The sequence below is a fragment of the Cricetulus griseus genome, chromosome 4 (assembly GCF_003668045.3).
Source record: "Cricetulus griseus strain 17A/GY chromosome 4, alternate assembly CriGri-PICRH-1.0, whole genome shotgun sequence".
Classification (NCBI taxonomy): domain Eukaryota; kingdom Metazoa; phylum Chordata; class Mammalia; order Rodentia; family Cricetidae; genus Cricetulus; species Cricetulus griseus.
Genome location: NC_048597.1, coordinates 150969196 through 150985357, shown reverse-complemented (window position 1 = coordinate 150985357; position 16162 = coordinate 150969196). Strand labels below are relative to the sequence as shown.

The 16162-nt window shown below is 37.0% G+C and overlaps 1 pseudogene; it reads left to right on the top strand.

The window, feature by feature from the left end:
* The first annotated feature begins 14405 nt into the window (after nucleotides 1–14405).
* On the top strand, nucleotides 14406–15353 carry LOC100771814 (annotated as a pseudogene).
* Nucleotides 15354–16162: the final 809 nt, after the last annotated feature.

The window sequence follows — 16162 nt, the reverse complement described above, 5'->3', positions numbered from 1 at the left end:
TCAGAGCAACATGAGCATTAATAGAGAAATTATCCATAAATACATAGTTTGAATTTATGTTATTTATTTTATTTACTTTTAAGAATACTCATTTGCTAGGATACTTCGTTAAATTGTAGAAGTCTACATTCAAAATTCAATTTTCTATGCATATGTTCTCACTTTTATTTCATAGACTAAACAATGTAAGCCAATAATAAGGATGACATTAATCTTTATACACATAATGGATAGCTCATCACATTTTATATATAAACATATATATAATATATATTCTCATTTTTATCAATAGTACTTTAAAAATATAAAACTTCATTCTGAATTCCAACAAACCAAAAAACTGGTATTTAATTATAATTCATTTTTGGGAATTTAATATGTATGTGCTCTAATTATATCATTCCCTTTCTCCTTCTAATTACTCCCAAGTTCCCCCTGCTCTCTGTCAGATCAATTGCCTCCTTTCATTTTATTAATGTATATTTGAAATATATATATATATATATATATATATATATATATGTTTATTCATAGGAACACTGAGTCTAACTCAACCATCATTAATTGACTATAGCTGTTAATCTATGGGTTGAGTCCCCTGAGATTTTACTCTTCCACATTGGTGTGCCAACTGCTATCATTTTTGTATCTTGTTAAGCACCCTGTATTGTTCAGAACCATAGGGCCATTTTTCTGTCATACATAGAAGACACAATCCCACCACAGCCTTCCTTACCTCCTGACTCTCAGAACATCTTTCTTTTTCTTCCAAATGTTCCCCAAGTCTTATGTGGAGTCATTGTATCATAGATGGATTAACAGTGGTTCTTTACCACATCATCAATTGTTCCCTCTGTTTAGACCAGTTATGGATTTCTGTAATGGTGTCCATTTGCTTCAAGGAGACTTACACTTATCAGTCAGCAAGACGATGAATACTAAGTATGTGATTAGAGATGATACTAGTTTAAAGTAGTGTCACTATTAGACTCTCCTCTATGTTCCATGGGCTCATCATTGGTCAGAGTTGACTGTATTTATAGAACCAGTCATGAAGTATCTCCTTTTGAGGGAACCTGAAATATAATTTTATAGATACTGATTATTGTTATGATGTAACTGACACTATTGTCCTTTAAGAATAGCTTGCTTTGCTGGTTATTACTGTGGTTCTTAGGTGTCACAGATGGGTAGATTTATTAACTGTTTTACTTACCTGGCACCTTGGGAGATATATAACATTTTCCACAATGAGAAAGACAGTCCTCCTTTCCTTCTCTGAGTCCACTGACCTGTAGAGGCCTTCAGACCCTTCCTGCAACCAAATCCTGCAAAGGGACCTGGAGGCATTCCAAAGCAGCCATCGTCAGCCACAATCCCTGCCTTCCCCCTCCACCCTCCAGTAGAGGGAGCAAGCAAGGAACAAGTGAGCATACAGATCCTTGAACCCATACCCACCAGAAGAGGGCGAGACCCCAACTATACCCACTGGAAGAAGAGATGGGAAGACAACAGTATAAGAGCATATCCAACAACAGAAAGACTTATCGGACACCACCAGAGTCTAGGAACACCACACCACCAAACCTGACCATCCCAACGCAGATGAAACAGAAAAGAATGACCTTAAAAACAGCTTCATGAAAATGATAGAGGCCACAATCCACACCACTAGGGAAGTTAGGAAACAGGGAGGACTCTAAGAGAGATATACATCATCCCCTGGAAAAGGGGAAAGGGACAAGATCCCCTGATCAAATTGGGAGCATGGGGGGGGGAGAGGGAGCTAGGAGAATGAGAAGGGGAGAAGAGGAGGGGAGAGAAACCATAATAGAGGGAGCAATTAGAGGTTTAAGGAGAAATTAGGCACCAGGGAAATGTTCAGAGATCTACAAGGTGACACCAACTAACCATCTAAGTTGATGATAGTGAGATTGATGACTAACTTATATGCCATCCTAGAGGTTTCATCCAGCAGCTGATGGAAGTAGATGCAGATACCCACAGCTAAACTTTGAATGGAACTGGAATATAGTTGCCAAGAAGGAGGAGTGATGAGCTAAGGGGTCAAGACAAGGATTGTGAAACCCACAGAAGCAGCTGACCTGAACAAGTGGGAGCTCTTAGTCCCCAGACTGAACACTCAGAAACCAGCATGGAACTGATCCAGACCCCATGGATGTGGGTGTCAGTGAGAAAGTCTTGGGAATCTATGGGGCCTCTTGTAGTACATCAGTACTTATTCCTAGCATAGGAATGGACTTTGGGAGCCCATTCCACATATACTCCCTCAGCCTAGAGACACTGGGGACAGCCTAGGCCCTATCCCAAAAGATATGACAGACTCTGAAGACCTCCCATGGAAGACCTCACTCTCCCTGGGGAGCAGAAATGATATGGGATAGGTAGGGTGTTAGTGGGGGGCAGGGAATGAGAGGAGGGAGTGGGAACTGGGATTGGCATGTAAGGCAATCTTGTTTCTAATTTAAATAACAAATGGTGGAAAATTGGGAAAAAGATAGGGATGGTGACTAGCAATTGCTTGCACCACATTGGGAGGTGGAGACATATAAATTGCTATAGTAAACTATTCACCCAGACTAGGCTACTTGGCTAATTTCATGCTAATAAGAGACCTCGCATCAAAAAAGTAGACAACCTAAGGAACATCACCAGAAATTTTCCTTTGCCCTTCATGGGCTTATACATACGTATGCACATGCATCTTCATTGGTACATATATACATGCAAATTAATAAGTTGTTTTCATATATTGATGCATGCCTATAATTCCATCCATGGGAGTAAATGAGGCATGAGTCCTCAAATATACAAATTACAGATATGATATATGATATAAAAGGAGACTGGTTTATTATTTTAAATCTCTAGCTGGTTTTTTTCAGTAAGATATAAGTTTCAGACTGTTTTTCTGACTTTCTAAGACCAGCTCATTAGATTGTGGTCTGGAACAACTCCACTGTCTCTTAGCTTAAAGAAATGCAGAATCTTAAATTCTACTAAAATATCATTTGTCAAAATAACGATTTTAATTCAGATAGTATCTCTAAATAAATATTTACTACCAATGTTGTATATTTGGATAACAGAAAAATGATTAGCCAGATGGGAAATGGTATTTTCTTGCCTTTCAGGAGTTTTTTCCCTGACAGCTGGAAATCCTTGGAGAGTGTGTAATGCCATTTGGAGCTGGCATATAACCAACAGGCTTAAAGGACACCAGCATAAAGGAAAAAACTGTGGTTCCACATGTGCTGAAACTTTTCTGATGTTCTGATTGCATCCTTTGAACCTGCATTGGTATTGCATATCTTATTTGGATATTATCACAGTGAAGCCACTGCTTATTTATAAATGGTGTCTCAGATGTCCATTTCTTTAGGCATCATCCAGGGATGTTTGAATTCCCTGAGCTAGGAAGGATTTATGCTTTGTTGTTTTAATAGATTTTGCATTAAATCACTTATCCTAGACATGAAGAAATGTTTTCCATCCCATAGTTTATATATTCCTAGTTAAATCTTAAAATTTTAAAGAATTTTCTTGGTCTGTGGATACATTTCCCTAGTTTGCTTCATCTTTGTAGTAAATTTAAAGGTGGGCCACAAGTAGTGTACCTCACCCAGGGAAATGGATGATATCTAACTCTTTTTTTTTTTCAAAAGGAAAAGCTTTTGTAGTGTTAGAATCTATTGGACCCTCCTAATGTGTGATTCCTTCTATGATGACTATGATTTATGTGATTAAGCTCAATGATAAGATTAGACCTTCTCTTCTGTATTACAGAATACATAGGCCCATTAAATTAGGTAACTAATTTGAAACAACTATGTTTAAGTATTACATGCTTTGCATTTCCAATTCATCCTGATGATCATTAAGGACTATAAATTGTTTTACAAGCAAAATAAATTTCTGGAGAATGATATTAAATCTATAGACATGTGAATAATTAATAAAAACCTTTTATGAAACATAAATATAAAATAATGAGGAGCATCATATTTATTAAATTAATAGAGGTGATGCATTTCAAAGTTTTTTTAATCATTTTTATTTGAATTGGAAACAAGATTGTTTTACATGAAAATCCCAGTTCCTTTCTCCCTTCCCGACTCCCCTAGCATCCTCCCAACTAAAACCCTACCTATCACATAGCCTTTATTCTATTCTTCCCCTGAATCAAGCTTTCTGTTCCCTCATGACCTCTGCATCCTTCCTCTTCTACCCTTCTCATTCTCATAGCTCCCTCCCCACTCTTCCCCTGCTCTCAATTTGCTCAGGGGATCTTGACCCTTTCCCCTTCTCCAGGGAACCATGAATGTCTCTCTTAGGGTCTTCCTTGTTTACTAGCTTCTCTGGTAGTGTGAATTGTAGGCTGGTAATCCTTTACTCTATGTCTAAAATCCACATATGACTGAGTACATATCATGTTTGTATTTTTGTGATTGGGTTACCTCTCTCAGAATGGTTTCTTCTAATTCCATCCATTTTCCTTTAAATTTCAAGATTCAATTGTTTTTTTTTTCTGCAGAGTTGTACTTCATTGTATAAATGTAACACATTTTTTTCTATCCATTCCTCAATTGAGGGGCAACTAGGCAGCTTCTACTTTCTGGCTATTAAAAAAAAAGGCTGCTATGACCATTGATTGTTCATTCTTGTTTGTTTTTGATTTGGTGATGGTGAAATTATGTGTGGGAGTCTATCCCTTTTTCCTTTTGTCTGTTGGTAAAAAAGATTACTTATTGCCTATATTTTTCTGGTTGTAGTTAACTTCCTTGTGTTGCAGTTTTCCTTCCAGAACTTGACATTTTTCCTTTGCTGCTCTTAATATTTTTTTCCTCTGTATGTTTGGTGTTTTGATTATTATGTGGCAAGGAGGCCTTTTATTTTGGTCCAGTCTATTTGGTGTTCTATAGGCTTCTTGCATTTTTATTGGCATGTCTTTCTTTAGGTTGGGAATGTTTTTTTCTATTATTTTGTTGAATATATTTTCTGTGCTTTTGAGTTGTATTTCTTCACCTTCTTCTATACCTAGTATTCTTATGTTTTGTCTTTTCATGGTATCCCATATTTCGTGGATATTTTGTGTTAGGGATTTGTTGGACTTAAGATTTTCTTTGGTTGATGAATCTATTTCTGCTAGTGTGTCTTCAACTCCTGAGATTCTCTCTTCCATCTCTTGTATTCTGTTGGTTATACTTATGTCTGTTGTTCCTGATCATTTACCCAGCATTTCTGTTTCCGGAATTCCCTCAGATTGTGCTTTCTTTATTTTTTTTTCAGTTTTTAGGTCCTGAACTGTTTCCTTTAGAGATTTGTTGATATCTTGTGCTTTTTGGTTTGTTTTTTCTTCCATTTCCTTAAGGAATTTTCTCATGTCCCCTTTGAGGTCCTCTATCATTTTCATGAAGAAGTTTTTAAGGTCATTCTCTTCTTCATCTACTTCATCTGCATTGTGATTTTCAGGTCTTGCTGGTATATGGTTCCTAGTCTCTGGTGGTGTCATATTGGGTTTTCTGTTTTTGAATGTGCTTTTAGCTTGACCTCTTCTCATCCTTTCTTCTGGTGGATGTAGCAGGAGTCTCTTCCTCTCCTGGTGGGTATGGGAACAAGGTTCCCTTCTGGTAAATGCAAATAGTTCCAATACTCTGATGTCTGTCCTCTTGGGGATGGAGGCAGAACTGCCACCAGGGCCTTGGCAGAGTTCGGGTGTGTTGGATCTCGCTGCCAATCTCGGGTGCAGTGAGCAAACTGCCTTTCAAAGTTTTAGGGCTATGAATTAACCAACTTTTCCAGTTATTGTGCAATATTACTGTAAATTTTGGTACATTTTTGTACTTAGTGAAAGTCCATCAGGTTGTAGTATTAATCAATTCAATAACAAATTTTATTGCTTTGCCCTCCCATCTTTATTTTATTTGTAAATTTTATCACATATTTAGAGCACCATCCTGATATGGCAGATTTAGGTTGTGTATTCCTTAATGTAGTGTATATGTCACTTTATCCTTTGTTGCTACAATGACCTAACATTTCTTCTGTATTTCAGCCATATTCAGAGATAGATAAAGAGTAAGAGAGAGAGAGAGAGAGAGAGAGACAGAGAGAGATAGATAGAGAGAGCTAGATCAAAGGAGAAAGATGGTTTGAGGGGAAAGATGTCAGAATCTGTCTTTGAAGCATGGGATTTTATTTAATTCAATGGCTCCCAATTGAACAACTATTTTGACTTTTTTCACACTAACAGTATTGTTCTTATTTTTTAAACAGTTAACATCTAAATGCTACCTGAAAAGATTCATATTCATGATGCTTGGTATAGGAATTAGAGCTTAATATTCACTAACTCATAAAAGATAGTTTTGTGAACATTGCATTTGTTGTAAAATCTACCAATCTATCTACAATACAGCATAACTTCTAAATAAATAATAATAAAAGAAATAATGGCACTGGTTTATTAAAGGCAACCAAGTATGGAATGTGGATAGCGGATATAATATTAAGGCTCAATAATTCTAGAAATAGAATAGGAACAAATTATTTAGGACTGTATATATGATTTGAGATGCGCTAGAAACTATTTTGGAAGTATTCTGTGGAGACCCTTTTTGTCTTGAGAATGAGACTAAGACTATAAACAGAAAATATAATAAATCTTACTTTTCTTCATCAAAATGTTTTCATTTTTTATATTGGCAAATTTTTATTAATGCTGTAATCATCTTAGGTACATTTGATGGATAACAGCATTGCAAAATAAATAACTCAATGCATACCCGTATATGTTTTACATTACATTTAAAAGAAACTACTACATACACTACTCTCTTGGAAATTAAGGCACTTACTGGACAGACAAGATAACTAAGTGTAACTGCACTTGTCACACAATCCTGATTACCTGACATCTATTTTCAGAATCTACATGGTTGGAGGAGAGAACAGGCTCTTGAAATTTAATCTCCGATTTCACATGTATGTCATGGCATGCACCCATGAACACACACACACACACACACACACACACACACACACACACACACACACACCATACAGACAAACACCATACAGACAATAAGTATAACATCTAAGAAAGAAATTAAGTACTTGCCAATAGCATATGTGCATCTTAAATATAGAGAAATGAAAGAAATAAGCTTTGTACTAGCATTAATTACATTGAGAGTTGTCAGTTTCCATTATTTATAACATACTAAGATGCATACTTTTAATATCATGCAATGCTGAGTTTTCCTGTAAAGTCTCAAATGGCCCAAAATATACATTATGGTTTAAGTATTCCATTGGTGTCTTGTTTTTTTGTTTTTGTTTTTGTTTTTTGTTTTTTCGAGACAGGGTTTCTCTGTGGCTTTGGAGGCTGTCCTGGAACTAGCTCTTGTAGACCAGGCTTGTCTCGAACTCACAGAGATCCGCCTGCCTCTGCCTCCCGAGAGCCGGGATTAAAGGCATGCACCACCAACTCCTGGCTTTCCATTGGTGTCTTAAATGCTCTTATTTCATATGTGAAATCTCCTAATTGAATGGTTAACCTCTCCATATATCTCTGAGATATGATTTCTTTACCATATTGAGTATTAAAAATAGTTTTATGGTGAGTTCTTTTCCTAATAAAATTTTCTTCAAGTTTTCTCAGGACTACTTAAAATATCCAGTATATACATGTTGTTGATGTTTTTATTAGATTGACATCCAGATATTTTGTGCTAATTTGTTCATATTTTATATCATTCCTGTTTAATTTTAATTAAAAATTCAATAGAAATATGTTTTAATATAGGATATACAATTGGGAAATAGAAATCCCTCAGTTGACATATAAAGGCTAGAAAATGTGGTGATGCACAAATATTAGACAAGCAGCTTCAAAAAGTATAACAAAAATACAAAATATATCATAACTTATTGTGAAATGATGTAACTCGAGTTTGAAACATTAAAGTGAGAAAAACATAATCAGAATTTTTAGTGCAGAGACTACTGTTCTTCGCTGGATATCTATCAGAACAGCACCCCAAGAAGTCAATGAGCATATGTAATATTTTTCTTAAAAAATTAAAAATTAAAGCACCAAAATATTTGTGCAATTTTTAAATAATCAGTGTATTATTTGGGGGCAGTATATTGTTTAACATGGTTTCCTAATACTTTTAAAAATTTAAAAAGCAACATTTGCTTGTTCTGACAACAGTTGTCAAGTACAGATTTGATCTTGGGGAGCAGAAAATGATTCATGCTTCCATGTCATTCATGGCACCACTGTACCATTGAGAATGTCTTGCCATTGCAGATGTTATCAGAGCTCACAGGGATCACGGCTAGTTAAGACTGTTGAATACATCTCTCCTCAGTGGTGCCTATAGGAACCTCCTGCACTCTGAAAGATAGAATTTAGGAATAAAACTTCCAGGGCATTGCCATCTTGATACCTCCATGCTCTGTGATTAATACAGTGTACCTTCAGGAGCAAGGTCTTTCCATTGACCTGAGGAGTTTAACTAATAGCATGAGAAGAGTTTGTGATTTTTTTCAGGCATGGATGACAACTTACTGACCAACACCTCAAATAGAGGGAACCTATTAATCAAAGGGGATGGATAAAAATAAGGGAAAAATGTCCTCCAGACACAATAGGACAGCTGCACATATGAAGAAACAGTGATTGTCATATTATACATAAATCCTATGCAAGGTTACTCTAGACCAAATTGTTGTATGGAGAGGGGAGGTGAGTATGAAGTTTCTCCTCTAGCTGAACAGCCACTATTAATTAAAGGCTATGGAGAGAAGGAGAATAATTTTCCTTAAGAAATAATGCCCAAGGTAAGTCAGCCACACTCCTGTGGAAGGCCACATATCCAAAAATACATGAGCAGTAAGAACTGGGCATTAGGGATGAAAACAAGGACACAAAAGGGCTAGATCTTTGGTGATTTCAGAGAGGGATTGTCTATTCTTCAAACACATTGTAGTAAATTCTCAATGAAGAAATTAAAATAAAAAGAGCCTTATGAAAGGAAGCTACTAAGAGAATCTCTACAATGCAAAACTTTATAATTTTGGAGTGTAATCAATAAATATGATAGAACCAGGACACATTTCAAGATAAGAAAACATCAAAAGAAGCACAAAACTTGTAAGGTTATGACATCTATGGAATTATGAACACCATATGAAATATTTTCAAAGGGATATTGTGGTAATTAACACATAAAGTATTGCAATATTTATTTGAATGGAGTTATTGGATCATTTTGGAAATTAAAATTCTAAAATGAATAAATTATGAAGTACTGGCTAAAGCTTCACTTAAAATTAAGTAGTTTCATGTGTTGTGGCACAGTCTAATGTGCTAGCAATTAGTATGAATAGGCAACAGGATTGTGAGTTCTAGGTCAGCCTAGAGCTACAGAGTGAGCCCTTGTGCCAAAGAAACAATAAGAGATGAAGAACAGAAACCTATATCAAAGAAGCACAGGTACAAAGCACTAATTTGGCAGAACAAATAAACTACAAAAATGCAACTTGGAATGCCAACATATCTAAGAAAGTTATTTATTGATTAATGATATTGGACTACTTCTAGAATGTGAAATCTGACAAAAATTCATACTTTACTGATATAACATGAAAAGACAAATCACTGATTAAATGAATACACATGCACACAAACACAATCATGCACATATTCAGATTACTACCAATCACACATATCTTATGTTCTATATTTACATATTACACTCCTTCCTCACTACAAGTCTCTTTCCTACAGTCATAACATTTTTCCTGTGTTTTCTGATATGTTTATCTTAACCATATCATCTTTATTATCGTAAGATTAGAGCTATCTGCTGGAATATGAGGACCATGTTGGTAAGTACACAACTGAAGATAATGTTTCCCCCATTCCAGAATCTATGAGTAACCCAAAGATCAGTGGGAGTGGAAGTATCAGATACCTGCTCACCCCCACCAATTATAAGATGAACGATTTACGGGCTCAGCCTTATGTGGGCCATCATAATTGGTCTTGATGAATACATCAAGAGAGTTTTTCTTGGATTTTACTGTTTTGGCTCTTACATTATTTTTGACTCCTCACATTTTGTGATTATCATTATTGTGTGTTTTGTTTCTTCTTTTTCTGTGTGAGATTTTAAGAAATCTTGAAGTTGAAAATCTATACAAGACATAAATGCTTACATTTTAACACATTTCAATTTTTGGCCTTTTAATGACTAGACATTAATTCAATTAGGAATTCACTGTTTGGACACACTGATTTTTTTTACAATTCAATAGCATATTGGATAATTATTATATTTGTCTGTCAATATACCTCGATCTGCATTACAGTCCTAGGTTCAGAAGAAATAAAAAAGGAAAATATGAACTGATTTGAGACTATTTCTCTAATTTTAATATGCAGAAATGCAGGTTTTTATTTGCAAAAATGTCAGTATCAACTAACAACATAAAATAATACTGCAGGCTTTTTGAGTGATAAGATCCCTATAAAACTTATATTTTCATCTATTAAGTAACAAACAAACATTTTATTAGCCAAGGGTGTTACTGGTAAGTGTGTAGAAGACAGTTTGCCTTCATGTCCTCACTGTTTAAGCACTGCTGACTGACTCTGTTCCTCTCAAGACGTGGGTCACAGACAGAAACCTATTCCTAAGAGCATCATGTTTCCGCCACATAATCCTAGAAGTACCATTTATGCAGTACCTCATGAAATTATTGCTTAAGATACCATTTAATTATCACATTTGGGAATTTAAAGACATCATGTGTCTTAAGAATTTAAAAAATGAAATAATTTCAAAAAAGCTCCTTAAATGCTCTGGGAGAAGTGGATTTGGGAAAATAATTTACTACTTTTAGGGAAATTTGCTTTCTCAAGTGTGTCTTTCATAGTGGGCATCCTCACTGGTAATCACTCTACTTCTCAAGTTAGAGATTACTTTTAAATCACAAAAATTATCAAAGCTTGGAAAGGGTAGTAACATTTTATATGAAAGGCATTATCATTTTTTAAGGATAAGCTTTAAAATAATAATAAAAGATATTTAAGTTGCTTATATGTTCTTGATTCAACTTTGGTAAGTGATAACTGTCCAGAAAATTGTCCATTTCCTTTAAATTTTCAAATTTTGTGGAGTACAGGTTTTCAAAGTATGACCTGAAGATTCTCTGGAGTTCCTCAGTGTCCGTTAATATGTCGCCCTTTTCATTTCTGATTTTGTTAAATTGCATGATCTCTCTCTGCCTTTTGGTTAGTTTGGATAACGGTTTGCCTATCTTGTTGATTTTCTCGAAGAACCAACTCTTTGTTATATTGATTATATGAATTGTATTTTTGTTTTGACTTTATTGATTTCCTCCCTCAGTTTGATTATTTCCTGGAGTCTGCTCCTTCGGGGTGAATTTGCTTCCATTTTTTCTAGAGCTTTCAGCTGTGATATCAAATCTCTGGTGTGGCTAATCTCTAGTTTCTTCATGTGAGCATTTAAGGTATGAACTTTCCTCTTAGTACTGCTTTCAAAGTGTCCCATAAGTTTGGGTATGTTGTGTCAACATTTCACTGAATTCTAGGAAATCTTTAATTTCTTTCTTCATTTGTTCCTTGACCCAGGAATGTTGCAGTTGTGTATTGTTCAATTTCCATGAGTTGGCAGGTTTTTTTTTGCACTTTGATTTGTTTTTGATTTCTAACTTTAAAGCATGGTGGTCTGATAAGACACAGGGGGTTATTCCAATTATTTTGTACCTGTTGAGGTTTGCTATGTTGCCAAGAATGTAGTCGATTTTTGAGAAGGTTCCATGTGATGCTGAAAAGAAGGTATATTCTTTTGTGTTTGGATAGAAAGTTCTATAAATATCTGTTAATCCCAGTTGGGTCATAACTTCTGCTAGTTCCTTTGTCTCTTTGTTAAGTTTCTGTCTGGTGGTCCTGTCCAGTGGTAAGAGTGGGGTGTTGAAGTCTCCCACTATAACTGTGTGAGGCCTTATTTGTGATTTGAGTTTTAATAATGTTGCTTTTAGGAATGTGGGTGCCTTTGTATTTGGGGCATAAATGTTTAGAATTGAGACTTCTTCCTCATGGATTTTTCCTGTGATGAATATGAAATGACCTTCTTCATCTCTTTTGATTGATTTTAGTTTGAAGTCTATCTTGTTAGATACTAAGATAGTTACCCCAGCTCGTTTCTTGGGTCCATTTGATTACAATATCATATCCCAACCTTTTACTCTGAGGTAATGTCTGTCTTTGAATTTGAGGTGTGTTTCTTGTATGCAGCAGAAGGATGGATTCTGTCTTCGTATCCAATCTGTTAGCCTGTGTCTTTTTATAGGTGGTTTAAGACCATTAATATTGAGGGAAATTAAGGTCCATTGAGTGTTTATACTTGTTTGTTTTTGGTTTGTTGTTGGTACTGGTATTGTATGTGGATTTACCCTGCCTTTTATTTTGTGTTTTTGTAGAGTGGGATTATCTATTGCCTATGTATATGCGAATGTAGTTAATTTCCTTAGGTAGGCGTTTTCCTTCCAGTACTTTCTGTAGGGCTGGATTAGTGGTTACATATTTTTTAAATCTGGTTTTGTCATGGAATATCTTGTTTTCTCCATTTATAGTGATTGAAATCTTTGCTGGGTATAGTAGTCTGGGCTGGCATCCATGTTCTCTCAGAGTTGGTAGATTATCTATCCAGGTCCTTCTACCTTTCAGAGTTTCCATGGAGAAGTCTGGTGTAATTCTGATAGGTTTGCCTTTATATGTTACTTGGCCTTTTTCCCTTGCTGCTCTTAATATTTTTTCTTTATTCTGTATGTTTGGTGTTTCAATTATTATGTGACGAGGGGACTTTCTTTTGTGGTCCACTCTATTTGGTGTTCTGTATGCTTCTTGTACTTTCATTGGCATGTCTTTCTTTAGGTTGGGAAAGTTTTCTTCTATGACTTTGTTGAATATGTTTTCTGCACCTTTGAGTTGGGTATCTTCACCTTCTTTTATAACTATTATCCTTAGTTTTGGTCTTTTCACGGTGTCTCATATTTCCTGGATATTTTGTGTTATGGATTTGTTAGACTTCAGATTTTCTTTGCTTGACAAGTTTATTTCCTCTAGTTTGTCTTCAGCATCTGAGATTCTGACTTCCATCTCTTGTATTCGATTGGTTATGCTTGCATCTGTGGTTCCCGATTGTTTACTCAGCCTTTCCACTTCCAGCATTCCCTCAGTTTGTGTTTTCTTTGTGGTCTCTAATTCAGTTTTCAGGTCCTGAATTCTTTCCTTCAGCTGTTTAATTGTATTTTCTTGGCTTTTTTGGCTTTCCTTGATTTCTTGCATCTTTTGGGTTGTCTTTTCTTCCATTTCTCTCAAGGATTTTCTGATTTCCTCTCTTAGGTTCTCTATCATCTGCATGAAGTTGTTTTTAAGGTTGCTCTCTTCTGCTTCTTCTGTGTTGGGATGTTCATGTCTTGCTGGTGTAGAGTCCCTAGACTCTGCTGGTGTCATATTTGTTTTCCTGTTGTTGGATGTGTTCTTATATTGTTGTCTTCCCATCACGTGTTCCAGTGGGTACAGTTGGTGTCACTTCCTTTCCTGGTGTGTATGGGTCCGGTGTTCTCTTCACGTGTGTACAATTGACTTTGATACTCTGATGGGTTTCAAGTTGGGTGCAGGCAGGTCTGAGGCACTCGCTCTCCAGGTTGGTGAGAGCAGCACTGGCACAGAGATGTCAGCAGACTCTGGGTTGCTTGGTCCTCAGGGGTCGAGTGGTCCTGTTGAAGATCCCTGGGCAGGGTTTGCCAGGGTGGCCAGATGGAAGTTTGGCCCTAGGCAGGGGCTGAAGCAGCTCCCTTCTGCACTCTGTGTGGGCCTGAATAGCCCAGTGATCTCAGCAGTGTCAGGATCCCATGGTCCTCAGGGACCGATTCAGTCTGCCTGCTGATCCTGTGGAGGATGTGCCTAATAAAAGATATTTTTATTCATCTAAATGATCCACTTAAGGTAAATTTATAGAGAGCCAATGTACTCTAAGGCAGAAACAATTTACATGTGGACCTTGTAGAACTGCATAAAACAAAGAATAATGAAGTTATTATTATTATTTACAACCTCACAATGCTCTCTCACTATATATATGTATTTGTATATAAATGTATGTATATACTGGGGAAAGTGTTTCTTCGTATAGCCTTGCCTCTTCTAGATCTAGCTCTGTTGACCAGGCTGACTTAGAACTCACAGAAATCTCTCTGCTTCTGCCTCCCTAATGATGTGCTTAAAGATTTGAGCTACCACCACCTGTATCTACTAATTGTTTTACTCTTTCAGAATCAGAATGAAGAACATGGGAGCAGGAAAGAACTGCACAGTGACTGAGTTCATCTTGGCTGGGCTCTCAGAGAAGCCAGAACTCCAGATGCCCCTCTTCCTTCTCTTCATAGGAATCTATGTGGTCACCATGGTGGGGAATCTTGTCATGATCACACTGATTTTGCTCAGTTCCCACCTGCACAACCCCATGTACTATTTCCTCAGCAGTCTGTCCTTCATTGACTTCTGTCAGTCCACAGTTGTTATCCCTGAAATGCTGGTTGGCTTTGTGACAGAGAAGAATCTCATCTCCTACCATGCCTGCATGACTCAGCTCTATTTCTTCATCATTTTTTGGCATTGCAGAGTGTTACACATTAGCTGCAATGGCATATGACCACTATGTTGCCATCTGTAAACCCTTGCTTTACAGTGTCACCATGTCCTATCAGATTTACAGTTCCCTGATTGCAGGAGTGTATATTTTTAGTGTGTTCAGTGCATCAGTTCACACAGGCTTCATGATAAGGATTCAGTTCTGCCAAGTAGATGTGATCAACCACTATTTCTGTGACATTCTTCCCCTCTTGAAGCTTTCACACTCTAATACCCATATCAATGAATTGTTGATTCTAATTTTTGGTTCATTGAACTTTTGTGTCCCAGTCCTCACTATTATTACTTCTTACACCTCCATCATTGCCAGCATCCTCTGCATTCACTCCACATTAGGCACGACCAAAGCCTTCAGTACATGCAGTTCTCACATCTCTGCTGTTGCTATCTTCTTTGTTTCTGCTCTGCGTTCATGTACTTACAGCCATCATCAGTGAATATGATGGACCAAGGGAAAGTGTTGTCTGTGTTTTATTCTACTATTGTTCCTATGCTGAACCCATTGTTCTACAGCCTGAGAAATAAGGATGTCAGTGCTGCCCTAAAGAACATACTTCAAAGAAAAACATTCATGTAGTCAGAAGTAATGTATGGGTTATCTATTTATTTATTTAATTTTTCCCATTGCTTTTATTAGAAACAAGCTTCTTTTACATGTCAATCCCAGTTCCCTTTCCCTTCTATCCTCCCCTTCTTCCTCACCCCCATCCCAACCACTTTCAACTCCCCTGGGAGGATGAGGCCTTGCATGGGGATCTTCAAAGCCTGTCATATCATTTGGAGTAGGGCCTAGACCCTCTGAATGAGTCTAGGCTGAGAGAGTATCCCTCTATGTGGAGAGCATTAGAAAAGTCCATTTGTATACTAGGGATAAATACAGATCCACTACCAGAGGCCCCAGAGTTTGCTTAGACCTCATAACTAACATCCTCTGGAACAGTCTTGTGCTGATTTCCCAACTATCAGTCTGGAGCCCATGAGCAACCCTTTGTTCATGTCAGCTATCCTTGTGAGTTTCTCCAGTCTGGTCCTGACCCTTTTGCTCATCACTCATCCCCCTCTGGATTTTTTTTTTTTTTTTTGGTTTTTCGAGACAGGGTTTCTCTGTGTAGCTTTAGAGCCTATCCTGGCACTTGCTCTGGAGACCAGGCTGGCCTTGAACTCATGGAATCTACCTGCCTCTGCTTCCCAAGTGCTAGGATTAACTGTGTGGGCCACCAACGCCCGGCCACAACTGGGTTTTAGAATCAAGATTGTTTTATATGTCAATCCGAGTTCCCTCTCCCTCCCCTCCCCTCCTCATCTGCTCCCCACTAACACCCTACTTATCCCACACTTTTTCTGATCTCCAGGAAGGGTGAGGCCTTCCATGGGGTATCTTCAGAG